General features: G+C 41.7%; 1 long non-coding RNA gene across 2 annotated transcripts; it reads right to left on the bottom strand.

Annotated features, from left to right (window-relative positions):
- Nucleotides 1-7: 7 nt before the first annotated feature.
- On the bottom strand, nucleotides 8-27,687 carry LOC148005376 (uncharacterized). Of its 2 annotated transcripts, none has more exons than XR_015623183.1 (3): nucleotides 27,612-27,687; nucleotides 26,517-26,618; nucleotides 8-1,529 (listed from the first exon to the last, which is right to left on the bottom strand). It is a non-coding gene; the product is annotated as an uncharacterized LOC148005376 (long non-coding RNA). The 2 variants fall into 2 exon arrangements; XR_015623184.1 differs by lacking the exon at nucleotides 8-1,529 and adding an exon at nucleotides 23,400-24,300.
- Nucleotides 27,688-27,833: the final 146 nt, after the last annotated feature.

Here is a 27,833-nt window from a genome sequence, read left to right as displayed (position 1 = left end):
TTTTTTTCCAGAGCTGGGGACCGAACCCAGGGCCTTGCGCTTCCTAGGTAAGCGCTCTACCACTGAGCTAAATCCCCAGCCCCGATCAGGGTTGTTTTGATTTACATTTCGCTCATGACTAAGGATGTTGAACATTTCTTTAGATACTTCTCAGACATTCGACATTCCTCAGTTGAGAATTCTTTGTTTAGCTCTGCACCCCATTTTTAATAGGATTTTAATTCTATGGAGTCTAACTTTTTGAGTTCTTTGTACATTTTGGATATTAGCCCTCTATTGGATGTAGGATTGGTGAAGATCTCTTCCCAATCTATTGGTTACCGTTTTGTCCTAATGACAAAAGGGTTGCTTAACAGAAGCTTTGCAATTATATGAGGTTCCATTTGTCAGTTCTCAATCTTAGAGCATAAGTCATTGGTGTTCTGTTCAGAAAATTTCCCCAGTGCCCATGTGTTAGAGCCTCTTCCCCACTTTTTTTCTATTAGTTTGAGTGTATCTGGTTTTCTGTGGAGGTCCTTGATTCACTTGGACTTGAGCTTTTTATAGGGTTATAAGAATGGATTTATTTGCATTATTCTACATGCTGACTGCCAGTTGAACCAGCACCATTTGATGAAAATGCTGTATTTTTTCCACTGGATGGTTTTAGCTCCTCTGTCAAAGATCAAGTGACCATAGGCATGTGGGTTCATTTCTGGGTCTTCAATCTATTCCATTGATCTATCTGCCAGTCTCTGTACCAATGCCATGCAGTTTTTTTTAACCACAATTGCTCTGTAATACAGATTGAGGACAGGGATGGTGATTTCCCCAGACATTCTTTCATTGTTGAGAATAATTTTCAATAACCTGGGTTTTTTGTTATTCCGAATGGATTTGCAAATTGCTCTTTCTAACTCTATGAAGAATTAAGTTGGAATTTTGATGGGGATTGCATTGAATTTGTAGATTGCTTTCAGCAAGATGCCCATTTTTACTATATTAATCCTGCCAATCCATAAGCATGGGAGATCTTCCCATCTTCCGAATCTTCTTCATTTTCTTTCTCTAGAGACTTGAAGTTCTTGTTATACGGATCTTTCACTTGCTTTGTTAGAGTCACACCAAAGTATTTTATATTATCTGTGACTATTGTGAAGGGTGTCATTTCCCTAATTTATTTCTTGGACTGTTTATCTTTTGAGTAGAGGAAGGCTACTGATTTGTTTGAGTTAATTGTATATCCAGCCACTTTGCTGAAGTTGTTTATTAGGTTCTAGAAGTTCTCTGGTGGAACTTTTGAGGTCACTTAAGTATACTATCATTTCATCTGCAAATAGTGATATTTTGACTTCAGCTTTGTACAAGGTGGTAAGAATGGATCGATTTGAATTCTTCTACATGTTGACCTCCAGTTGAACCAGCACCGTTTGTTGAAAATGCTATCTTTTTTCCATTGGATGGTTTTAGCTCCTTTGTCAAAGATTATAGGTGTGTGGGTTCATTTCTACACCAGACTTTTCAACAGAGACTATAAAAGCCAGAAGATCCTGGGCAAGAGAACAAAAATGTCAGCCCAGGCTACTATATCCAGCAAAACTATCAATTAACATAGATGGACAAACCAAGATATTCCATGACAAAACCAAATTTACACAATAATTTTACACAAATCCAGCCCTACACAGGATAATAGATGGAAAACTCCAACATAAGAGAGAAACTATACCCTAGAAAAAGCACAAAAGTAATCTCTTTGCAACAAACCCAAAAGAAGAGAGCCACACAAACAGAATCCCACCCCTAACAACAAAAATAACAAAAAACAGCAATCATTATTCCTTAATATCTCTTAACATCAATGGATTCAATTCCCTAATAAAAAGACATAGATTAACAGACTGGATATGTAAATAGGACCCAGCATTTTGCTGCATACAGGAAACACACCTCAGTGACAAAGACAGACACTATCTCAGAGCAAAAGGCTGGAAAACAACTTTCCAAGCAAATGACTCCAAGACACAAGCTGTAGTAGCCATTCTATTATTGAACAAAATTGACTTTCAACCAAAAATTATAAAAAAAAGATAAGGAAAGACACTTCATATTCATCAAAGGAAAAAAGATGAACTCTCAATCCTGAATATCCATGCTCCAAATGCAGAGGCACCTACATTCATAAAAGAAACCTTACTAAAACTCAAAGCACACATCTCACTTCGTACAATAATAGTGGGAGACTTCAACACCCCACCCTCATCAGTGGACAGATCATGGAAAGAGAAACTAAACAGAGACATAGAGAAACTAATAGGAGTTATGAACCAAATGGATTTAACAGATATCTATAGAACATTTCATCCTAAAACAAAATAATATACCTTCCTCTCAGCACCTCTTGCTACCTTCTGCAAAAGTTATCATATAATTAGTCACAAAACAGGCCTCAACAGATTCAGGAAGATTGAAATATTCCCATGTATCCTATCAGATCACCACAGCCTAAGGCTGGTCTTCAATAACAACAGAAAGCCCAAATGCACATGGAAATTGAACAATGCTCTACTCAATGATAACCTGGTCAAGGAAGAAATAAAGAAAAGATTAAAGACTTTTTAGCATTTAATGAAAATGAAGGCACAATAAACCCTAACTTATGGGACACAATGAAAGCTGTGCTAAGAGGAAAACTCATAGCTCTGAGTGCCTGCAGAAAGAAACAGGAGAGAGCATATGTCAGCAGCTTGACAGCACACCTAAAAGCTCTAGAACAAAACGAAGCAACTACACCCAGGAGGAGTAGAAGGCAGGAAATAATCAAACTCAGAGCTGAAATCAACCAAGTAGAAACAAAATGGCCTATTCAAAGAATCAACAAAACCAGGAGCTGGTTCTTTGAGAAAATCAACAAGATAGATAAACCCTTAGCCAGACTAACGAGAGGACACAGAGAGTGTGTCCAAATTAACAAAATCAGAAATGAAAAGGGAGAGATAACAACAGAAACCAAGGAAATTAAAAAAAAAAACTCAGACCATACTACAAAAGCCTATATTCAACAAAACTGGAAATCTGGATGAAATGAATAATTTTTTGACAGATACCAGGTACCAAAGTTAAATCAGGATCAGATAAACCATCTAAACAGTCCTATAACTCCTAAAGAAACAGAAGCAGTTATTCAAAGTCTCCCAACCAAAAAAAGCACAGGACCAGATGGGTTCAGTGCAGAATTCTATCAGACCTTCATAGAAGACCTCATATCAAACTGTCCAAACTATTCCATAAAGTACAAACAGACGGAACGCTACCCAATTTATTCTATGTAGCCACAATTACGTTTATACCTAAACCACAGGAAGACCCAACAAAAAAAGAGAACTTCAGACCAATTTCCCTTATGAATATTGATGCAAAAATACTCAATAAAATTCTCGCAAACCGAAACCAGTGCAACTTTGTAAAGGGAAAACCTGGTCCTGTGATGGAGAAGTCTGGCTCTGCCTTTAAATGGACCCACTGAGGAACTCCACGTGCCTCGCAGTTCCTTTAGCAGAGAACCTGGTAAAACTGCAAGAGCTTAGGTCTGGCAGGAGGACCCTTCAGGACTCGGGAAAGAGCTGTGACAGCAACATGAGAAGTACACAACCGAGCTATTGTGTGCCGGGTGTCATTCTGAAATAAATACAGGCTGAAACCTCAAAAGAAGTTTGTGTTTGTATGCTTTCAAGTCCTTTATTTACATAAGAATGAAAATATCTTTGGAAGGTGATTTTCCAGCCAGTGGCATTCTGCTTCCTATGAACCCCGGAGTATGTCAGATTATTAGGAAAGTGACTGTGAATGTCACCTCACATCCTCATCTGTGAGATTATTTGACTCAGGCATTCCAGCAGAATTGGCTCTATCTGACAAGTTAGGATCTGTATGGTAATTCTTCCCAGGACTGATAGAGAAGAAAACAGCTGGACTGACACCTCACAGAGTTACTTCAGTAGCATTCAATGATTCAACGTTTATCCACTGATACCTTCCTGTGTTTGAAGGCTGTGTATGTGCATGCATGTGTGTGGATGTATGATGTGTGTGCTGTGCTGTGTGTGTGTGTGTATGTGTTTTCAAGCACGTGTGAATGCAGTATGCCACAGGATTTGTGCAGAGGTCATAAGTTAATCTTGAGTAATGGTTCTTTATTCTGTTTTGATTGAGGCTGGGTCTTTCGTTCACTGCTTTGCTTACTAGACTAGCTGACCTGTGGTCTTCTGGCAATTCTCCTGCCTCCACTTTCTATCTCTCGGTAGGAGAGAGCACTTGGATTACAGACCTGTCTAGTGTGTCAGGCTTTTTACATGGGTTCTGGAGATCAGAAATCAGGTAAGGAATTTAACTGACGAAATGTCCAAGACCTATAACCAAAGTCTATGAGTCAAATGGTGGCAATGCCCCTTATCCCAGCACTTTGGAGGTAAAGGCGGGAGGCTAACAATTTTGAGGTTAGGTTAAGCTTTGTACTAAGACACTGAAAAACAACAACAATAACAACCAAAAAAATGAGAAAGAGGTGGGGAGGAGAGGTCATGAAAAGATTCAGAGCAATAGGGGTTGGAAGTTACATGGATGACCTCTACTTCCTCATGTACTCATTTATCCCACAGTCAGAGTTTATTGACAGTTTACCACCCACAGGGGGTTCCTCGAGAAGAGAAAAGATTTTACCATTATTCTAGAATGTGCACTTAGGCATAATGTTTTGTGCAATGTGTAAGATTATTCTTGGATTATTATTATTACTCAAATGCTGATTTTTCGGCTCCCATATCTCATTACAATCCAGACATGGCATTGTGGTGCTTATTAGAATCTCCCGTCTCAAGTGTATTTAAGCATTGCTCCCCGTTTATTTTCTGACTTGTCAATAAAAGCTGATCAGCCAATCGTTGGACAGAAGAAAAATAGGCCAGGGCTTCTGCCAGGCAGGGAAAGGGGAGCGGGAAAAGAGGAAAAGGGGGTTCACCAAGAGGAAGAGGGTTCCAGAGACACTGTGGGAGGACACACCTGAAGTAGAGAGAGGCAGATCAATACTAAAAATGCAAGTACCTCAGGGATTTGGGCTGGCAGGTAGCCAGAGTGGCTTAGAAGATTAGAATAGGCATGATTGCCCAGTTATTGTGTTGTAAAGCTAATTAAATAAATCTTATAGCCTCTGTCTCATTCATTTGGGAGCTAGCTAGGGATAAAGAAAAACTGCCTCTTTTAAAAAATGTGTTTATGGGGTTGGGGATTTAGCTCAGTGGTAGAGCGCTTGCCTAGGAAGCGCAAGGCCCTGGGTTCGGTCCCCAGCTCCGAAAAAAAGAACCAAAAAAAAAATGTGTTTATACTCAAGAAGAGAAATGATTTAACCAATGTTCTAGAATACACACAGGATGCTAGAAGAGCATGTAAGAGAGCTATCTGACACAGAGTGGTGATGATGAGTTCTGGGAAGAATTCCAACGCAACAAACCTGTTTCATCAGCAGAGTTCCTCACCTAAGAAGGATTTCTAGGAGTTGACCAGGTTGAGGAAAGGGAGGGCATGGTGGGTAGGGAGAGGCTCCATGGACAGAGGGATCAGGAGGAAAGGGATTAAAATGTGTTGCTATTGACAAAGCAGAGAGTTTAGAGATGAGGTCGAAGAGGAGAATAGGGCTTTAATATGCACGGGATTGCAAATCAAGAGGAGTTGTTTGTATTACATCCCAAGGAGAGAAGGAAATGATTTCATAATTCAGAAAACAGGAGTAACTTGACACAGTGTAACATCAAACATGAACAGTTCTCTCTTACTGATTTAAAAACCAAAATAATGTCCCTATTAGTCCTTGAGGACTATCACATCAGCACTCGGGGGAGAAAGTTTTTTTTTCTCTTTAAGCTTTCCTGGATCAAAATTAGTGTGCGAAAACCCACCATCCAAGCTGTAAGGAACTAGGTATGTTGGCTTCATATTGCCAACCAAAGATCATTTTAAAGACAAGGAAGAACCTAAGGAAACCTGCTTTGATGATGACTTATCCCTGTTCTTTGAAGGCCACCTACCAGCTAATAACTTCCACTGTGAGAGGCTAACTTTCACTAACTCATTGATTTTTAAACAGGATTTAGACTGAATGCAGTTCCCCATTATAATATGGCTATAAGTCTATGGAGCCAGGGAAAGAAACATGATGGCTTGAATAAGAACGCTTCTCCTCGACCCCGCCATAGACTTACAGATTTGAATGCTTGGTCACCAGGGAATGGCATGATTAGAAGGCATGCTTTATTGGAGGAAGTGTGTCACTGGGGGTGGGCTTTCAGGTTTCAGATGTGTAAGCTAGGCCCAGTGTCTCTTCCTACTGCCTGCCAACCCAGATGTAGAGCTCTCAGCTCCCCCTCCAGCATCATGTTTGTCATGTGCTGCCAGGCTTCCCACCATGATGAGAATGGGCTAAACCTCTAATCTAAACCGTAGGCTAGCCAATTAAATGTTTTCCTTTACGAGAGTTGCTGTGGTCATGGTGCCTCTTCACAGAAATAGAAACCTTAACTAAAACACTCTCTTATCTTTTCTAGAATTGTTTAAGAATTATTAGCACTAGAGTCAGGGTTAGGGTTAGGGTTTGTCCATCATGGCCAGAGACATGGTGACAGGAGTGGCAAGCTGGCTGATAACATTTCATCTACACACAGGAAGCAGGGGAGAGTAACCTTAAAGCCTGCCCACAGTGAGTACTTCCCATAGCAGGGCTCCACCTGGTAAGGGCTCCATAATCTTCCAAACAGTGCCACCAACTGGGATCCAAGTGTTCAAATGCAGAGTCTTATGGGCATCTTGGATTCAAACCACAGCACAGAGCTACAGTTAGTATGGGAAATGTCTCAGGAGAATATACCCACTTATGGTAAGAGCTGGGGTCAAAAACTGAGAGGTTAGGGCAGAGGAAGCACTATGCTACCTGCTCAGTCTCTTGTTACAGAAAGGCAGTTCCTTGTCCAACAACATCCAACCCTGGGGTGTTTTAGAATCTCTTCTTAGACCAGCTGGTGCAGAATCTAAAATTTAGCTGAATTCTCCAGGTGATTGGCACATGAGCTAACGATCAGAAGCACAGACCGAGTTCACATGATTGAACTGGGCCAGGAGTGATGAGCTGGAACCCAATTACCCTCCCTACGGAGAAGTACTGTTCTAGCTCTATCTACTTGATTAACAATTGCCAAAATGTCAACCTCACCCTCAAGGCAGGTATGTGCTCACATTTTAATAGCAAGGAAGGAATAAAGATTTAAAAAATTAATGCTGCATAGGGAATTGTATTGGCCTACAAAAGATGTTTGCAAGTTTGAATTTGGACTAGCAGGTGCCAGTTTCAACCATCTCACATCCTGGAGTTGTAGGGAGGAGGGAAAGACGCCATTCCCTTGAGTAATTTTTGGTTATGTGCTAAAGTCAATCAAGTGGTAAGGATTTGAGGTCATGGGTAAGGACTAGGTCTGAGTGAGGGGTCAAGGGAATCTTTCTATTTGCATGTAGAATTCTGAAAATTGCCTGTCCTAGATTTATCACATCCAGATCCTTCAAACTCCAGCATATTGCCCTTGATGTTTAATTGGGGTTTGAGACCAAAAACCACAGCTAATATATCTGGGACTTTACAGTAGAAGTATCAGATAATCTCCAAAAAAATTTGGAGAGAATCTGTTCATGTCTTCCTTTCAATATGCAGCCCAAGTTATTCTCGAACTCATGATGCTCTAGAGTGCTGGGATTAAAAGCATGCACCTCCATGCTCAGAAAGTGGGTCCTACTTCCCCCATTTTTCTGTGGAATAATCCTCAAGTATGACAGTCACATAAAGCAGTATAGAAAAATGCTTTCAATGTAGCTGTCCTGTTCTTTAACTGTAATGAGTCTCAGAGCAAGAGGCATAGGTTTTCTTCACTTTGAGTGATGGTATATTATATTTAGGCATATCAACCTGACGGAAATATGAAGAGCGACCTGGAAAGGGGAGAGCCTGAGGAGCAATATGAAGATGATTCTCACAGTTCAGGAGAGAGAGAACGAGATTGGCAGCCATGTCATTGGCAGGGCTTCAAAGAGGAAGGTGGTTTATCGTTGCTTCAGATATTACCCATGAGCACTTTCATCCACGGCTTTCTCTCAAACATAGCTCTTATTCCAACCATCCTCTGGAGCTTGCTATTCATGTATGTTCCAGAGTCACCTGAGGCTTCGTGTGTTCAAGCTGAAAGCAACCAAATGACTATGACTTTGAAGGAAACAAATAAATGTTAAAAGCAGCGTGTGGAGACAGATTGATAACGTCTGTTTGCGGTTTTGAGCGTTATTCTGAGTCGGTAAAGTCGCTTCTTCCTTTGTAAAGCTGTTAACATTTTCTATTTTTTTTTTTAAGAACATACCTTTAATCCAGCACTTAGAAAGCGGAGGCAGGCGGGTCTCTGTGAGCTTGAGGCCAGACTAGTCTACAGAGGGAATTCTAGGACAGCTAGGGCTTCAGAGAGGCCCTGTCTCAAAAAAAAAATTAAATAAATAAAAAAAGAATTTCTCATTCCTTTCCCATCCCATGTTTTCTGCGCTATTCAATAAATACAGCACGAAGCCCTTTGTTAGATCCAGACAGACGTCAGACACAGTCAACAGACAGATGCCAGAACACAGACAGACGGAAGACACTGTGGGGGAAATGAAGGCTTTCAACGCGCCTTAGCTCTTGGTCTAAAGGACTCTGGCGGGGGCACTGATGCAAGTTCGGATATCTACACATTCAGACCTGCGTTTGGGGGTGTCTCTACTGGGATCTTGTTTAAAAGACCCTTCCCAGGCACCTTTACTGAGCCCTTGTTACTAAGGGTTTTCTGGAGGCCATTTGATTTGTCCTGACTCAGTGTCTATCCATTCCTCGTCCTTTCTGTTCCTTCCTGCTGCCCCATGCGTCAATAGACACATTAGGAGCCTTTATTTAGGGCCCCTTGGCAGTGAAACAAGCTCTCCCATCTGGCTCCATTAGACTCTGCCATTCTGGAAATGGAACCCTGGGGAGCCAGTATCTTCCTTTTCTGCCCCCTGCCTGCACCGCTACAGAAAATACACTGAAGAGACTTGACAGTTACTTTCCATTTGACTTGTCCTAACTGACCTCTTCATCGCCTGGCAGCTCGCCTGTCACATGTCCGTGTCTCCTCTCTTAGAGGTAGGAATAACAATATTCTATTTGAACTCGTTAGTTGTCTGTTTGTTGGGGTAAGCAAGATGTCCTGATGGGAAGAACTAAAAGAAGGAAGGATTTATTTGAGCGCAGGATTCAAGTTCATCATGGTGGAGAAGGTATGGTAGAGTGCCTTTGTGGTGACAGGAGCATGTGGCAGTCAGACACTTATGGTGGCCAGACCTGGAGGCACAGCTAGACAGAGCCCACGCACTCCTCCTAGTTCCTACCGTATAAAGTTGACACAGCCTTTCAGGGCAGTGCAACTGGCGGAAGGGGTGTGTTCAAACACCAGAGCCTGTGAGGGATTTTTCAGATTCCAACCACAGCACTCTCCAAATTCCCTCTTTCTAGGACTCTGAGCTCATGAATGATAGCTTTTATTATACATCTTATATATGCTGCTCTTCTCATTTGAGCAATATTCAAGCATTTTAGGAGGATCAGAATGAATAATCAAGGCCCACGTGAATTACATTTGACAGTACATCGACAACCATAAAATGAAATGAATAGTTTTTCTTTCTGGGTGTGCAGCATAATTTGACTAATTTTGGACAGATGGAGTCTGATTATGAACTAGCTAGGTGCACTTTAGACTCAGGACATCAAGTAATGACCTACTTCATAATTTTAAATTATACCGATGAGACTCTTTGTCCTGTGGTGCTGTAATTATTTTCTTGGAAGACATCACACTTTTTTATTATTATTACTCAGGAAGAGTAATGAAATTTTACCATTAATCTTTTCTCTGAAGTCAGAAATGATGATTTCCCCATCTGGATTAGTAAAGCATAACCCAGGGCAAGAGATTTTATGTTTGAAAAAGTCAGGACATCTTTCACTTGCTGAAGCCGTTTCCACTTTTGAACACACCCAACACCCACCTGCAGGCCTGAGCAAGGAAGGGAGCCATCCCAACCTGCCCCCAACACAGGTCTTAGGTTCATCCCATTGATGGCCTCTGCCTTGATTTAATCAACCACCACCTCTCACCTCAATTAAGAACTTTTGGTTAATACGTATCCAATTATGTTCCATATTGACATTTGAATTCTCATTCTATAGGATAGTTCCCCTACTGGTGAGCCAATGCCTTCTGGAACCAGTAAAGACTTCTATGCCAGTTTGGCTAGGTAAACCTTCCAGGCTCCTCTTTCAGCACTTCCACTGATCATACAGTTTTACATAATCCTCTTTGCCCTCCATCCCCCTCATGTTTGTGACTATAGCACCCGCACTCCCAGCTAATGCAAAGTGCCCATTCATTTACTCTGCAAGGCAAACCACATGTAAGTTTTCATTATCCATGCAAGTCTTAATTCCTGCTCAAATTTCAGTTGTGGTTGATAGGCTAAATGCAAAACAACAGAAGGGAAAAGAATTAGAATTTTTGGAGACTTGGGTTCCATTCTTGATAAAAGTTTATAGCTCTGAGTGACTTGTTTAACTTCCATAAGCATGTTGGGATTTTGTGTGTAAACTGACCACTTAACATGACTGCCCCAATTGGGTTGTTGGGACCTTAAATGTGACAGTTTGTTTATAGTGTTCAGGACTGTGTCTGGCCTGAACGCTACTTACATACTTATGAAATATGTAAGTATCTCATATTATTTATATTTTTGTTGATACTTTTCAATTTAATTCAGTATTGCTACATTTTATATTGACTGGCACTTGTGTCTGAAGTTATATTAGGGGGACAGGACACTTCTGGTTTCTGCCTGTACCAGGAGCTGAACCACTCCCACAGCTCTCTGGACCCAAATCCCATGGGAGAGAAAGCTGGACTCTCAGAAGTAAGGACAATCCTGAGAGCTTAGGGGGAGACAACCACTTCTGCTCACATTCCTGGCCCAAGAGGAACCTGCCTAGGGCCCCCTGGATACATGAAACTAGGAGCAGTCAGCGGCAGGAACCTTATGGTTTCTGCCTGTGCTGAGAGTCAAAAGCCAGTCTCCTGGAGCTCTGACACAACTGAGAGCAGAGGTAAGACCAACCCTTCTTTTCCAAGCGACCGGCCTGGAAGATTCAGGTCACACAAACCCAAGAATAGCTCTCTGTTCTCAGATCCAGCTGAAAGAAAGCAGGTCTACAAGAGTGCTGACACACAGGCTTACAAGCCACTGTCAGAGGCAACAAGACAAGCTAACACCAGAGACAACTTGACAGTGAGAGGCAAGCACAGGAACCCAAGCAACAGAAACCAAGACTACTTGACATCATCAGAGCCCAATTCTCCCACCAATGAAAATACTGGATATCCAAACACACTAGAAAAGCAAGATTTAGATTTAAAAATCACATCTCATAATGATGATAGAGGACTTTAAGAAGGACCTAAATAACTCATGTAAAGAAATACAAGACAGCACAGGTAAGCAAGTAGAAGCCCATAAAGAGGAAACACAGAAATCCCTTAAGAAATTACAGGAAAACACAACCAAACAGGTGAAGGAATTGACCAAGACCATCCAGGATCTAAAAATGGAAATAGAAACAATAAAGAAATCAAAAGGGAGACAACCCTGGAAATGAAAAACCTAAGATGAGATCAGGAGTCATAGATGCAAGCATCACCAACAGAATACAAGAGATAGAAGAGAAATCTTAGGGGCAGAAGATAGCATAGAAACATCGACACAACCATCAAAGATAATGTAAAACACAAAAAGCTCCTCACCAAAAATATCTAGGAAATCCAGGACAAGATGAGAAGATCAAACCTAAGGGTAATAGGTATAGAAGAGAGTGAAGACTCCCAATTTAAAGGGCCAGTAAATATCTTCAGCAAAATTATAAAATAAAAGAGATGCCCATAAACGTATAAAAAGCCTATAGAACTCCAAATAGATTGGACCAGAAAATAAATTTCTCTGGACACATAATAGTCAAAACACCAAACACACAAAACAAAGAAAGAATATTAAAAGAATTAAGGGGAAAAGGTCAAGTAACGTATAAAGGCAGACCTGTCAGAATTACATCAGACTTCCCACCAGAGACCATGAAAGGCAGAAGATCCTGGGCAGATGTCATACAGACCCCAAGAGAACACATATGCCAGCCCAGGCTACTATATTCAGCAAAACTCTCAATTAACATAGATGGAGAAACCAAGATATTCCATAACAAAACCAAATTTACACAATATCTTTCTACAAATATAGCCCTACAAAGGATAATAGATGAAAAACTCCAACACATGGAGGGAAACTACACTCTAGAAAAAGCAAGAAAGTAATCTCCTTGCAACAAATCCAAAAGAAGATAGCCACACAAACATAATTCCACCTCTAACAGCAAAAATAACATGAAACAAGTCACTATTCCTTAATATCTCTTAACATCAATGGACTCAATCCCCCAAATAAAAAGACATAAACTAACAGACTAGAAAGAGGACCCAGCATTTTGCCGCATACAGGAAACACACCTCAGTGACAAAGACAGAGACTACCTCAGTGCAAAAGGCTGGAAAACAATTTTCCAAGCAAATGGTCTCAAGTCACAAGCTGGAGTAGCCATTCTAATATGGAATAAAATTGACTTTCAACCAAAAGTTATCAAAAGAGATAAGAAAGGACACTTTATATTCATCAAAGGAAAACACCAAGATGAGATATTCTCAATCCTGAATATCTATGCTCCAAATGCAAAGGCACCTACATTCATAAAAGAAACCTTATTAAAGTTCAAAGCACACATTGCACCTCACAGAATAATAGTGGGAGACTTCAATACCCAAGTCTAACCAAGGAATAGATCATGGAAACAGAAACTAAACAGAGACACAGAGAAACTAACAGAAGTTATGAATCAAATGGATTTAACAGATATCTATAGAACATTTCATCCTAAAACAAACTAATATACCTTCATCTCAGAACCTGTTGCTACATTCTCCAAAAGTTACATATAATTGGTCACAAAACAAGCCTCAACAGATTCAGGAAGATTGAAATAATCCCATGCGTCCTATCGGATCACCACAAACTAAGGCTGTTCTTCAATAACAACAAAAACAACAGAAAGCCCACATGCACATGAAGGTTGAACTATGCTGAACTCAATGATAAGTTGGGCAAGGAAGGAATAAAGAAAAGATTAAAGACTTTTTAGCATTTAATGAAAATGAAGGCACAACATACCCTAACTTATAGGACACAATGAAAGCAGTCCTAAGAGGGAAACTCATAGCTCTGGGTGCCTCCAAAAAGAAACAGGAGAGAGCATACATTAGCACCTTGACAGCATGCCTAAGAGCTCTAGAACAAAAAGAAGCAAATGCACCCCAGAGGAGTAGAAGGCAGGAAATAATCAAACTCAGGGCTGAAATCAACCGAGTAGAAAGAAAAAGGACTATACAAAGAATCAACAAAACCAGGAGCTGGTTCTTTGAGAAATCAACAAGATAGATAAACCTGAGCCAGAGTAATCAGAGGACACAGAGAGAGAGTATCCAAATTAACAAAATCAGAAATGAAAAGGGAATATTAACAACAGAATCTGAGGAAATTCTGAAAATCATCAGATCATACTACAAAAGCCTATATTCAACAAAACTGGAAAATCTGGATGAAATGGATAATTTTCTTTTTTTTCTTTTTTCTTTTTCTTTTTTCTTTTTTTCAGAGCTGGGGACCGAACCCAGGGCCTTGCGCTTGCTAGGCAAGCGCTCTACCACTGAGCTAAATCCCCAACCACTGGATAATTTTCTTGACAGAAACCAGGTACCAAAGTTAAATCGGGATCAGATAAACCATTTAAACAATCCCGTAACTCTTAAAGAAATAGAAGCAGTTATTAAAATTCTCCCAACCAAAAAAAGCACAGGAAGGACCAGATGGGTTTAGTGGAGAATTCTATCAGACCTTCATAGAAGTCCTAATACCAATACTATCCAAACTATTCCACAAAATAGAAACAGAAGGAACAGTACCCAATTCCTTCTATGAAGCCACAATTACGCTTATACCTAAGCCACACAAAGACCCAACAAAGAAAGAGAACTTCAGACCAATTTCCCTTATGAATATCAACGCAAAAAATACTCAATAAAATTCTTGCAAACCAAATTCAAGAGCACATCAAAACAATCATCCATCATGATCAAGTAGGCTTCATCACAGGGATGCAGGGATGGTTCAATATACAGAAATCCATCAATGTAATCCACTATGTAAACAAACTCAAAGAAAAAAAAAACCCACATGATCATGTACTTAGATCCTGAGAATCATTTGACAAAATTCAACAGCCCTTCGTGTTAAAAGTCTTGGAAAGATCACGAATTTAAGGCCCATACCTAAACACAGTAAAAACAATAGACAGCAAACCAGTAGCCAACATCAAACTAAATGGAGAGAAACTTGAAGCACTAAAATCAGGGACTAGATAAGGCTGCCCACTCTCTCTCTCTCTCTGTGTACTTTGATTTGCTTTTTTTTGTTTTTTTTTTTTTTTTTGGTTCTTTTTTTCGGAGCTGGGGACCGAACCCAGGGCCTTGCGCTTCCTAGGTAAGCGCTCTACCACTGAGCTAAATCCCCAACCCTCTGTGTGTGTACTTATTCAATATAGTACACAAAATCCTACCCAGAGCAATCAGGCAACAAAAGGAGATCAAAGGGATACAAACTAGAAAGGAAGAAGTCAAAATGTCACTATTTGCAGATGATATGATAGTTTACTTAAGTGACCTCAAAAGTTCCAGCAAAGAACTACTAAACCTGACCAACAATGTCAGCAAAATGACTGGATATAAAAGTAACTCAAGACCCGTGGATCCCGGCCCGCAGCAGCTCTCTGCTCCCAAACCCCGTGGGAGAGAGACCTCACCGCCTGATCAGGTGGGCACTCCTGAGGCTGCAGAGCGGAGGAGACCACCAACACTGCCCACCCCTGCCCACATCCCTGGCCCAAGAGGCAACTGTATAAGGCCTCTGGGTTCCCGTAGGGGAGGGCCCAGGAGCAGCAGGACCCCTGCGCCTGAGACACCACCGGAACCTGAAGGAAACAGACCGGATAAACAGTTCTCTGCACCCAAATCCCGTGGGAGGGAGAGCTAAACCTTCAGAGAGGCGGACAAGCCAGGGAAACCAGAAGAGACTGCACTCTGTGCACATCCAGACGCCAGAGGAAAACACCAAACGCCATCTGGAACCCTGGTGCACGGAGACTCCGGAAAGAGCGGCGCAGATCTTCCCGGTTGCTGCTGCCGCGGAGAGGACTTAGGCAGTACCCCACGAGCAAACTTGAGCCTTGGAACCACAGGTAGGACCAACTTTTCCCCGCAAGAAACCTGCCTGGTGAACTCAAGACACAGGCCCACAGGAACAGCTGAAGACCTGTAGAGAGGAAAAACTACACGCCCGAAAGCAGAACACTCTGTCCCCATAACTGGCTGAAAGAAAACAGGAAAACAGGTCTACAGCACTCCTGACACACAGGCTTATAGGACAGTCTAGCCACGGTCAGAAATAGCAGAACAAAGTAACACTAGAGATAATCTGATGGCGAGAGGCAAGCGCAGGAACCCAAGCAACAGAAACCAAGACTACATGGCATCATCGGAGCCCAATTCTCCCACCAAAATAAACATGGAATATCCAAACACACCAGAAAAGCAAGATCTAGTTTCAAAATCGTATTTGATCATGATGCTGGAGGACTTCAAGAAAGACGTGGAGAACTCCCTTAGAGAACAAGTAGAAGCCTACAGAGAGGAATTGCAAAAATGCCTGAAAGAATTCCAGGAAAACATAAATAAACAAGTAGAAACCCATAGAGAGGAGACACAAAAATCCCTGAAAGAATTCCAGGAAAACACAATCAAACAGTTGAAGGAATTAAAAATGGAAATAGAAGCAATCAAGAAAGAACACATGGAGACCACACCCGCGGATCCCGGCCCGCAGCAGCTCTCTGCTCCCAGACCCGGTGAGAGAGAGACCCAACCGCCTGGTCAGGTGGGCACTCCTGAGGCTGCAGAGCGGAAGAGACCACCAACACTGCTCACCCCTGCCCACATCCCTGGCCCAAGAGGAAACTGTATAAGGCCTCTGGGCTCCCGTGGGGGAGGGCCCAGGAGCGGCAGGACCTCTGCGCCTGAGACACCGCCGGAACCTGAAAGAAACAGACCGGATAAACAGTTCTCTGCACCCAAATCCCGTGGGAGGGAGAGCTAAACCTTCAGAGAGGCAGACAAGCCTGGGAAACCAGAAGAGACTGCTCCCTGCACACACATCTCGGACGCCAGAGGAAAAAGCCAAAGACCATCTGGAACCCTGGTGCACTGAAGCTCCCGGAAGGGGCGGCACAGGTCTTCCTGGTTGCTGCCGCTGCAGAGAGCCCATGGGCAGCACCCCATGAGCGAACTTGAGCCTCAGGACCACAGGTAAGACCAAATTTTCTGCTGCAAGAAAGCTGCCTGGTGAACTCAAGACACAGGCCCACAGGAACAGCTGAAGACCTGTAGAGAGGAAAAACTACACGCCCGAAAGCAGAACACTCTGTCCCCATAACTGACTGAAAGAGAGGAAAACAGGTCTACAGCACTCCTGACACACAGGCTTATAGGACAGTCTAGCCACTGTCAGAAATAGCAGAACAAAGTAACACTAGAGATAATCTGATGGCGAGAGGCAAGCGCAGGAACCCAAGCAACAGAAACCAAGACTACATGGCATCATCGGAGCCCAATTCTCCCACCAAAGCAAACACGGAATATCCAAACACACCAGAAAAGCAAGATCTAGTTTCAAAATCATATTTGATCATGATGCTGGAGGACTTCAAGAAAGACATGAACACACTTAGGGAAGCACAGGAAAACATTAATAAACAAGTAAAAGCCTACAGAGAGGAATCGCAAAAATCCCTGAAAGAATTCCAGGAAAACACAAACAAACAGTTGAAGGAATTAAAAATGGAAATAGAAGCAATCAAGAAAGAACACATGGAAACAACCCTGGATATAGAAAACCAAAAGAAGAGGCAAGGAGCTGTAGATACAAGCTTCACCAACAGAATACAAGAGATGGAAGAGAGAATCTCAGGAGCAGAAGATTCCATAGAAATCATTGACTCAACTGTCAAAGATAATGTAAAGCGGAAAAAGCTACTGGTCCAAAACATACAGGAAATCCAGGACTCAATGAGAAGATCAACCTAAGGATAATAGGTATAGAAGAGAGTGAAGACTCCCAGCTCAAAGGACCAGTAAATATCTTCAACAAAATCATAGAAGAAAACTTCCCTAACCTAAAAAAAGAGATACCCATAGACATACAAGAAGCCTACAGAACTCCAAATAGATTGGACCAGAAAAGAAACACCTCCCGTCACATAATTGTCAAAACACCAAACGCACAAAATAAAGAAAGAATATTAAAAGCAGTAAGGGAAAAAGGTCAAGTAACATATAAAGGGAGACCTATCAGAATCACACCAGACTTCTCGCCAGAAACTATGAAGGCCAGAAGATCCTGGACTGATGTTATACAGACCCTAAGAGAACACAAATGCCAGCCCAGGTTACTGTATCCAGCAAAACTCTCAATTAACATTGATGGAGAAACCAAGATATTCCATGACAAAACCAAATTTACACAATATCTTTCTACAAATCCAGCACTACAAAGGATAATAAATGGTAAAGCCCAACATAAGGAGGCAAGCTATACCCTAGAAGAAGCAAGAAACTAATCGTCTTGGCAACAAAACAAAGAGAATGAAAGCACACAAACATAACCTCACATCCAAATATGAATATAAAGGGAAACAATAATCACTATTCCTTAATATCTCTCAATATCAATGGCCTCAACTCCCCAATAAAAAGACATAGATTAACAAACTGGATACGCAACGAGGACCCTGCATTCTGCTGCCTACAGGAGACACATCTCAGAGACAAAGACAGACACTACCTCAGAGTGAAAGGCTGGAAAACAACTTTCCAAGCAAATGGTCAGAAGAAGCAAGCTGGAGTAGCCATTCTAATATCAAATAAAATCAATTTCCAACTAAAAGTCATCAAAAAAGATAAGGAAGGACACTTCATATTCATCAAAGGAAAAATCCACCAAGATGAACTCTCAATCCTAAATATCTATGCCCCAAATACAAGGGCACCTACATACGTAAAAGAAACCTTACTAAAGCTCAAAACACACATTGCACCTCACACAATAATAGTGGGAGATTTCAACACCCCACTCTCATCAATGGACAGATCATGGAAACAGAAATTAAACAGTGATGTCGACAGACTAAGAGAAGTCATGAGCCAAATGGACTTAACGGATATTTATAGAACATTCTATCCTAAAGCAAAAGGATATACCTTCTTCTCAGCTCCTCATGGTACTTTCTCCAAAATTGACCATATAATTGGTCAAAAAACGGGCCTCAACAGGTACAGAAAGATAGAAATAATCCCATGCGTGCTATCGGACCACCACAGCCTAAAACTGGTCTTCAATAACAATAAGGGAAGAATGCCCACATGTACGTGGAAATTGAACAATGCTCTACTCAATGATAACCTGGTCAAGGAAGAAATAAAGAAAGAAATTAAAAACTTTTTAGAATTTAATGAAAATGAAGATACAACATACTCAAACTTATGGGACACAATGAAAGCTGTGCTAAGAGGAAAACTCATAGCGCTGAGTGCCTGCAGAAAGAAACAGGAAAGAGCATATGTCAGCAGCTTGACAGCACACCTAAAAGCTCTAGAACAAAAAGAAGCAAATACACCCAGGAGGAGTAGAAGGCAGGAAATAATCAAACTCAGAGCTGAAATCAACCAAGTAGAAACAAAAAGGACCATAGAAAGAATCAACAGAACCAAAAGTTGGTTCTTTGAGAAAATCAACAAGATAGATAAACCCTTAGCCAGACTAACGAGAGGACACAGAGAGTGCGTCCAAATTAACAAAATCAGAAATGAAAAGGGAGACATAACTACAGATTCAGAGGAAATTCAAAAAATCATCAGATCTTACTATAAAAACCTATATTCAACAAAATTTGAAAATCTTCAGGAAATGGACAATTTCCTAGACAGATACCAGGTACCGAAGTTAAATCAGGAACAGATAAACCAGTTAAGCAACCCCATAACTCCTAAGGAAATAGAAGCAGTCATTAAAGGTCTCCCAACCAAAAAGAGCCCAGGTCCAGACGGGTTTAGTGCAGAATTCTATCAAACCTTCATAGAAGACCTCATACCAATATTATCCAAACTATTCCACAAAATTGAAACAGATGGAGCCCTACCGAATTCCTTCTACGAAGCCACAATTACTCTTATACCTAAACCACACAAAGACACAACAAAGAAAGAGAACTTCAGACCAATTTCCCTTATGAATATCGACGCAAAAATACTCAATAAAATTCTGGCAAACCGAATTCAAGAGCACATCAAAACAATCATCCACCATGATCAAGTAGGCTTCATTCCAGGCATGCAGGGATGGTTTAATATACGGAAAACCATCAACGTGATCCATTATATAAACAAACTGAAAGAACAGAACCACATGATCATTTCATTAGATGCTGAGAAAGCATTTGACAAAATTCAACACCCCTTCATGATAAAAGTCCTGGAAAGAATAGGAATTCAAGGCCCATACCTAAACATAGTAAAAGCCATATACAGCAAACCAGTTGCTAACATTAAACTAAATGGAGAGAAACTTGAAGCAATCCCACTAAAATCAGGGACTAGACAAGGCTGCCCACTCTCTCCCTACTTATTCAATATAGTTCTTGAAGTTCTAGCCAGAGCAATCAGACAACAAAAGGAGATCAAGGGTATACAGATCGGAAAAGAAGAGGTCAAAATATCACTATTTGCAGATGACATGATAGTATATTTAAGTGATCCCAAAAGTTCCACCAGAGAACTACTAAAGCTGATAAACAACTTCAGCAAAGTGGCTGGGTATAAAATTAACTCAAATAAATCAGTTGCCTTCCTCTATACAAAAGAGAAACAAGCCGAGAAAGAAATTAGGGAAACGACACCCTTCATAATAGACCCAAATAATATAAAGTACCTTGGTGTGACTTTAACCAAGCAAGTAAAAGATCTGTACAATAAGAACTTCAAGACACTGAGGAAAGAAATTGAAGAAGACCTCAGAAGATGGAAAGATCTCCCATGCTCATGGATTGGCAGGATTAATATAGTAAAAATGGCCATTTTACCAAAAGCAATCTACAGATTCAATGCAATCCCCATCAAAATACCAATCCAATTCTTCAAAGAGTTAGACAGAACAATTTGCAAATTCATCTGGAATAACAAAAAACCCAGGATAGCTAAAGCTATCCTCAACAATAAAAGGACTTCAGGGGGAATCACTATCCCTGAACTCAAGCAGTATTACAGAGCAATAGTGATAAAAACTGCAAGGTATTGGTACAGAGACAGACAGATAGACCAATGGAATAGAATTGAAGACCCAGAAATGAACCCACACACCTATGGTCACTTGATTTTTGACAAAGGAGCCAAAACCATCCAATGGAAAAAAGATAGCATTTTCAGCAAATGGTGCTGGTTCAACTGGAGGGCAACATGTAGAAGAATGCAGATCGATCCATCCTTATCACCCTGTACAAAGCTTAAGTCCAAGTGGATCAAGGACCTCCACATCAAACCAGACACACTCAAACTAATAGAAGAAAAACTAGGGAAGCATCTGGAACACATGGGCACTGGAAAAAATTTCCTGAACAAAACACCAATGGCTTATGCTCTAAGATCAAGAATCGACAAATGGGATCTCATAAAACTGCAAAGCTTCTGTAAGGCAAAGGACACTGTGGTTAGGACAAAACGGCAACCAACAGATTGGGAAAAGATCTTTACCAATCCTACAACAGATAGAGGCCTTATATCCAAAATATACAAAGAACTCAAGAAGTTAGACCGCAGGGAAACAAATAACCCTATTAAAAAATGGGGTTCAGAGCTAAACAAAGAATTCACAGCTGAGGAATGCCGAATGGCTGAGAAACACCTAAAGAAATGTTCAACATCTTTAGTCATAAGGGAAATGCAAATCAAAACAACCCTGAGATTTCACCTCACACCAGTGAGAATGGCTAAGATCAAAAACTCAGGTGACAGCAGATGCTGGCGAGGATGTGGAGAAAGAGGAACACTCCTCCATTGTTGGTGGGATTGCAGACTGGTAAAACCATTCTGGAAATCAGTCTGGAGGTTCCTCAGAAAATTGGACATTGAACTGCCTGAGGATCCAGCTATACCTCTCTTGGGCATATACCCAAAAGATGCCTCAACATATAAAAGAGACACGTGCTCCACTATGTTCATCGCAGCCTTATTTATAATAGCCAGAAGCTGGAAAGAACCCAGATGCCCTTCAACAGAGGAATGGATACAGAAAATGTGGTACATCTACACAATGGAATATTACTCAGCTATCAAAAACAACGAGTTTATGAAATTCGTAGGCAAATGGTTGGAACTGGAAAATATCATCCTGAGTGAGCTAACCCAATCACAGAAAGACATACATGGTATGCACTCATTGATAAGTGGCTATTAGCCCAAATGCTTGAATTACCCTAGATCCCTAGAACAAACGAAACTCAAGACGGATGATCAAAATGTGAATGCTTCACTCCTTCTTTAAATGAGGAAAAAGAATACCCTTGGCAGGGAAGGGAGAGGCAAAGATTAAAACAGAGACTGAAGGAACACCCATTCAGAGCCTGCCCCACATGTGGCCCATACATATACAGCCACCCAATTAGACAAGATGGATGAAGCAAAGAAGTGCAGACCGACAGGAGCCGGATGTAGATCGATCCTGAGAGACACAGCCAGAATACAGCAAATATAGAGGCGAATGCCAGCAGCAAACCACTGAACTGAGAATAGGTCCCCTATTGAAGGAATCAGAGAAAGAACTGGAAGAGCTTGAAGGGGCTCGAGACCCCATATGTACAACAATGCCAAGCAACCAGAGCTTCTAGGGACTAAGCCACTACCTAAAGACTATACATGGACTGACCCTGGACTCTGACCTCATAGGTAGCAATGAATATCCTAGTAAGAGCACCAGTGGAAGGGGAAGCCCTGGGTCCTGCTAAGACTGAACCCACAGTGAACTAGTCTATGGGGGGAGGGCGGCAATGGGGGGAGGGTTGGGAGGGGAACACCCATAAGGAAGGGGAGGGGGGAGGGGGATGTTTGCCCGGAAACCAGGAAAGGGAATAACACTCGAAATGTATATAAGAAATACTCAAGTTAATAAAAAAAAATAAAATAAAAAAAATTATTTATTATTACTGTTATTGTTGTGGATGTGATATGAATGTGTTGATCCATGTGTGAAACTCAGAGGGTAACTTATGGGTTCAGTTCTCTCCTTCTACCTTTCTATGGGTTCATCTCACCTGTCCCCTCCCCCCCAGGATCAAGCTTTTGTATGCAGTGAATTTTGGGTGTTTATTCGGATAGTTTTAGTGGTCTTCTTTAATAATAACCAACATTAATGTCAGCAAATAAAGACTTCCCCTTTGTAAAATCTGTATGCTCAAATTGGCTATGCCTGTGGTTACTTTTCTTACCCCCCCACCCCTGCCCATAGCAACTTAATGGAGGAAGAGTTTACTTTGACTGAGTGAGTGTTACAGCTTGTGAGTGTTATCCACTATGGTAAGGAACCGAAGGCAGCAGATGTGCAAGACACATGGTTACACTGTGGTGTAGTCAGGCAGCCAAAAGGGGTCAATACTGGTGCTCAACTCTTTTCTGTTTCATCAAACCAGGGGTCCCTGCTCCGTTGGGTGGTGTAGGCCATATTTAGGGTGGGTCTGACTTCTTCAGTTAAACTTTTTGGATACACTCTCATAAATACACCCGGAGGTCTGTCTCTGTAGTGGTTCTCAATCCAATCAGGATGACGACTACACCCCTTGTCAACTTGACACCCAGTCACATCGGTTTAAATGAGCGATTCCACCCTTGACTCTGATGATTCATATTCACCTTATAATGCAAAGTATGCTTAGCGCACCTCTAAAAGCTCCTGTGGCGGTTAAAAGTCCATATTGTTCACAAGCCCAGAACCCAAATTCTCTTATGAGGTTACAGGCAGTCTCTAAACCATGAACGCCTATAGAATTTTTAATTGTATACTTTATATACACACCGGTACAGAATAAACCTTCCTGGCCCCAGGTGGATGGATGGGTGGCGAGCTAGGAAAGATCACGCAAAAGCACGATGAATCCCACCAAGGCAGATGCAGACTAGCTTCTGTGGTGTATGATAACGAGGGGTTTTATGGTTGATTTGTCCTCTGTAACCACACAACATCTGTTAAATCACCTTTAATTTTTATTATGATACTTATGTACCTACATGGGCATTCTGTACTCAACCACAACTAGCAGCTTAGGGAATAAAGGGAGAACAAGAAGGGGAAATTGTTTCCTTCAGCCATTTGGCCACGAATCAGACGGGGCATTCTCAGTTTGTAATAGCACATACATAGTGTGCATTTCTATCTCACATGATTACGCTATCAAGCTGATAATTATATGCATCGACACTCTTTGTCTGCATCTAACCTGAAAATACCCTGTGGTGTGGATGGATGAGAGAATGGATGCTATCCTGTCTACCTCCCCCTCTCCTGCTATTAAGGGTCAATCTGTGAAGTAACACTGCATCAGTTATAAGAAAGTACAAGACGAGTTTACGCTATTTGTCAAGTTCACAAAAAGCCACATTCGCAGAGACAGACATCTGTAGGGGGAATGACCTGCCTCTGTCAGCAGGAAATAGAGTATGAATCCAGAGGTTTCCCTCTATTAGGAAAGACTTGGTCTATATTCTTGTGTCAGCATGGTTCTGAGGATAGAAACATTTCCTTGGGTCTACATAGGCTCGATTTTGAAATAAAATGTGAGCTGCAGGAAAACTCAGCAGGAGGCAATGATAGGAGGACACAAAGATGTAATTCCCGGGAAAGCAGGCATCGGATTGGAGTTAGTCGGCTACCAAGCTGGGGAGAAAGTAACATGAAAATGGGGTGGGAGACAGAATCACCCAGTCACCGAATCAATCGCCCGGGCAGCTCCACTTCTAAGAAGTGACGGGCACAAAAATATTATAATTTCCTCATGTGTCAGTAGAGAAGACTGGCTAAGGAGAACATTTGTCCACAGATGTTTCTTGCTTTCTCTCTGTCCACATTCCCCTCTGACTAAAATCACTTATTACTGATCGTTAGCATCTTCAGAGTTGTAAACCATTTGTTTCTTCCTTTATTTTTTTTAAATAGTTTCTTTCAACTTTTGTGCTTTGTTTTAATCTTGCTTATACCAGAGTAGAATTTTCTAGGTCAATGTTTGTGGTGTGTGTGTGCGGGCGTGTGTGTGTGTGTGTGTGTGTGTGTGTGTGTATGCACACGTGTGTGTATTCGTTTGCTCATGTGTGTGCGCTCATGTGCCCGTGTGTATGAGTAGGATATCCTCTCTGTAACATCCCACAATCAGCTAAGCAAATGGAGGACCTTAACCCTGAAGAACACTATGCTGGTTATGTCTCATCTACCTTGCTGTGGTGTTCTGACCATCTATCTAGTTTGTCATTTGTTGGTGCTTTTGGTTGCTTAACGGGGTCTTTGAAGTTTGTTGCCATAAAACCTCAGAAACCCTGGATGAGTGTTCTGTACTGAGAAGAGTGCTGGTAGCCATCGAGTGTCTGTGATTCTGTTTCTTCTGGTCTGAGCTTATCTGTGATTGGGATCAGAGGCAGAGCTCTCCATGATAGACTACTTTACAATTACTTCCCTGGGCGAACAGCTGTCTTCAGTAGTACTATCATGTATTTCGTGCCATATATGGGCAGTGTATTTTCTTGTAACCCTTAAACACACAAACTGTATTGATACTTGATCTCTCCCTGGACCACTGGAGTTACTCTCAGAGATTCCAGAATGACATTTCAGTGGTGCAGTATCAGCAATTCTGGGGTTATTTTATGCCCTCATTTGTATTATGAAATAGCTGAATTCCCTCCTCCTAAGAGGAGAAAACATCTCACACAGACATCACACTTGCTAGAAGATTTTCTCTGAAGGATATCGTATGAATAATAGTCATGTAGTTTTCTCTTTACTCAGAACCTTAGCACAAATTGTGCTTTTGTTCTGTGTTCTGCAGTGTTCTCTAGTCAGGAGAGGTCTTAGGTGTTTCCTTAAGATTCATTTCCATGTAACAGCCTCTCATTTCATTTACTGTTGAACCCGGGGGGTTTATTATTGTCCCAAAGGCCGTCACACCATCTGTTCACCTTTACAAGCACTGGCCCAATCAACAAATGTTGCAGACAAGATGTCCGGTACTAAGTAATTAACAGGACAGCTCTCCCTTATCTCAGGAGAGCTGATTGGCTTCAAATCTCCACAGTGAAAAGCTTAAGAAACCCTGGCCTGTTTGATGCCTTACAGATACTATCATGAGCAATACAAACATTTACAAAATAAACAGTTCTTCATTTTCATCTACTCGATACTCTTACTCCCAAGCTGATTGGTCATATCTGGTTTTATAAATCAGTACTCTGAGAGTCACCTTTAATGCCTCTGTCTTCCTCACCAGGCTGTTAGTCATCATTGCTCTTTAACACTGTCCCCTAAATATTTGTCATGCCCAGACCCCATCGGTTCAGTCATTTGTATTAGTGTAGACACCGTTTAGTTACCAATGACCTCCTAAATAGATTCCCTGACCACTTATGACCACTTCAAACACATCTTTCTATATCAGAAATTCAATCATATTCGTATTGTTGCCTGCTGTCAAAGACAGGCTCTGTCACCATATGGTAAACCAAGGCAGGCAGCCAATGGGTATAGCCACTGACAGGGGTCAGTTCAGATATGGACCAGCAGGAATGCCTGCGAAAGATCAAGCACTATTCTGAGTGACAGAGATACTGCCCAGCGAGGAGCAGAGAACCCCCTTAGAGTTTCCACACAGTTCTTAGATTAAGAAGGAAGTGAGAGCAGTCAGCAGAGCAGAACTCTCTAACAGCATGAAGTCCTCAGGACAAGGGGTCCTCCGCGTGGTGCCACACCCAGGCACACCCATTGCCGGTGTGCTAACCGGTGGGCTGCATCTTATGAGTTCTAAAGCTATTAGTTGTGCCTCCTGCATGGCCGTTGGCAGCCTGCAACATCCAGTGAACTTCCCCAGTCTGGTTTATCATACTTACTGTGTATTGTCACAGCCTTTCCTAATCTTCTAAAGACGTAAGGATCAGTGGACAAGATCAGTGAAACAAAGCAGAAAGCTTGCTGTTTTCTGCTGAAACTGTCTGCATAAAAGCAAACAAACAACAAATAAACAAGCCAACAAGCAAACAGAAAAGCAGTCCAGCACACCCACACTTCTTTGTGAACATTTATTTTATCCATGCCACTTCAGGTATAAAATCCTAGTTCAAAACTTCAAAATCCTAGTTCAAAAGTGAACAAGAAATATGCTTTCTCTGGGTGTGGTGGCCCATGCCTTTAATCCCAACACTTGGGAGGTGCAGGGAGGTAGGTAGAGTTCAAGGTCAGCCTGGTAGCTTGGCCAACAAAGCAAGTTTCAGGACAGCTAGGGCCATTACACAGAGAAATTTTGTCTTGAAAACCAACGTGTGTGTGTGTGTGTGTGTGTGTGTGTGTGTGTGTGCAGAGATTTAAAAATGTGGAATTCTTTGGTATACGAGTCAAAAAGTCCAAGTTAAATTAATGGTTCTCCTGCTTTGAGTTATGGTTAAATGCTCTTCTTGGTAGTCCTTAGTTTTGTGAATATAGGCCTCTTCCTTCAGGTTTTGGGGCTCTCCTTGCAGTTTCTGTATCTTGTTTGTAGACGTCTCCCTCATTTTATAAAGTCACACTAGAGACAGAAAGTTCCATTATGGTTTTCTATGGCTTCCCCACCTCACAGAATTGCTCCCTGCCCTCAGGTGTTTAGACAGTACTGGAAAGCCAAAGTCTCTTGAATTTCTCTGCTTGAGACAAGGTGAAAAAACAGAGGTAAATCTAACAGCTCGTTCTTACACTCACGAGGTGTTCTTTATTTTCTTTAAAATACTGTCTCTCTATGTAGTCCAGGCTGGCCCCAAATTTGTTACGCACTTGGCTCTCCCTCCAAGATATGGGATTAAGTAAGAGCCTTGGTTTAGAGAATTTTAGAATGTCAGTAATGAGCATGAGCTAGCACTGTTTAACCTCTTACTTGTACATAAAATTACTTTCCCCACTGTTCGGCCCTGACGCTTTCGCTTATTTTGTTTGTTTGTTTTGTTCTGGCTCTGTACCTCCAACCTCAGCCAGTAGCAGCTTGGCATCCAAGGGAGACAGCCCTTCCTTATCTTCTCACTCCACAAGTCTACTGGTCCCGCCCCTCCCGGTTTCATCCTCCATTGGGTCCCAATCCCCTCTCTTCCCGGCCGACACCCTGTGCCACGCCTTTTTCCTTCCGGCAGGTGTCCTACAACAAAACCTCGCCCGGGCTCCGCCCACTTTACGCCTCACTACGC

The sequence above is a fragment of the Rattus norvegicus genome, chromosome 6 (assembly GCF_021556685.1).
Source record: "Rattus norvegicus strain SHRSP/BbbUtx chromosome 6, alternate assembly SHRSP_T2T, whole genome shotgun sequence".
Classification (NCBI taxonomy): Eukaryota; Metazoa; Chordata; class Mammalia; order Rodentia; family Muridae; genus Rattus; species Rattus norvegicus.
This window is presented reverse-complemented; position numbering and strand designations above follow the sequence as displayed.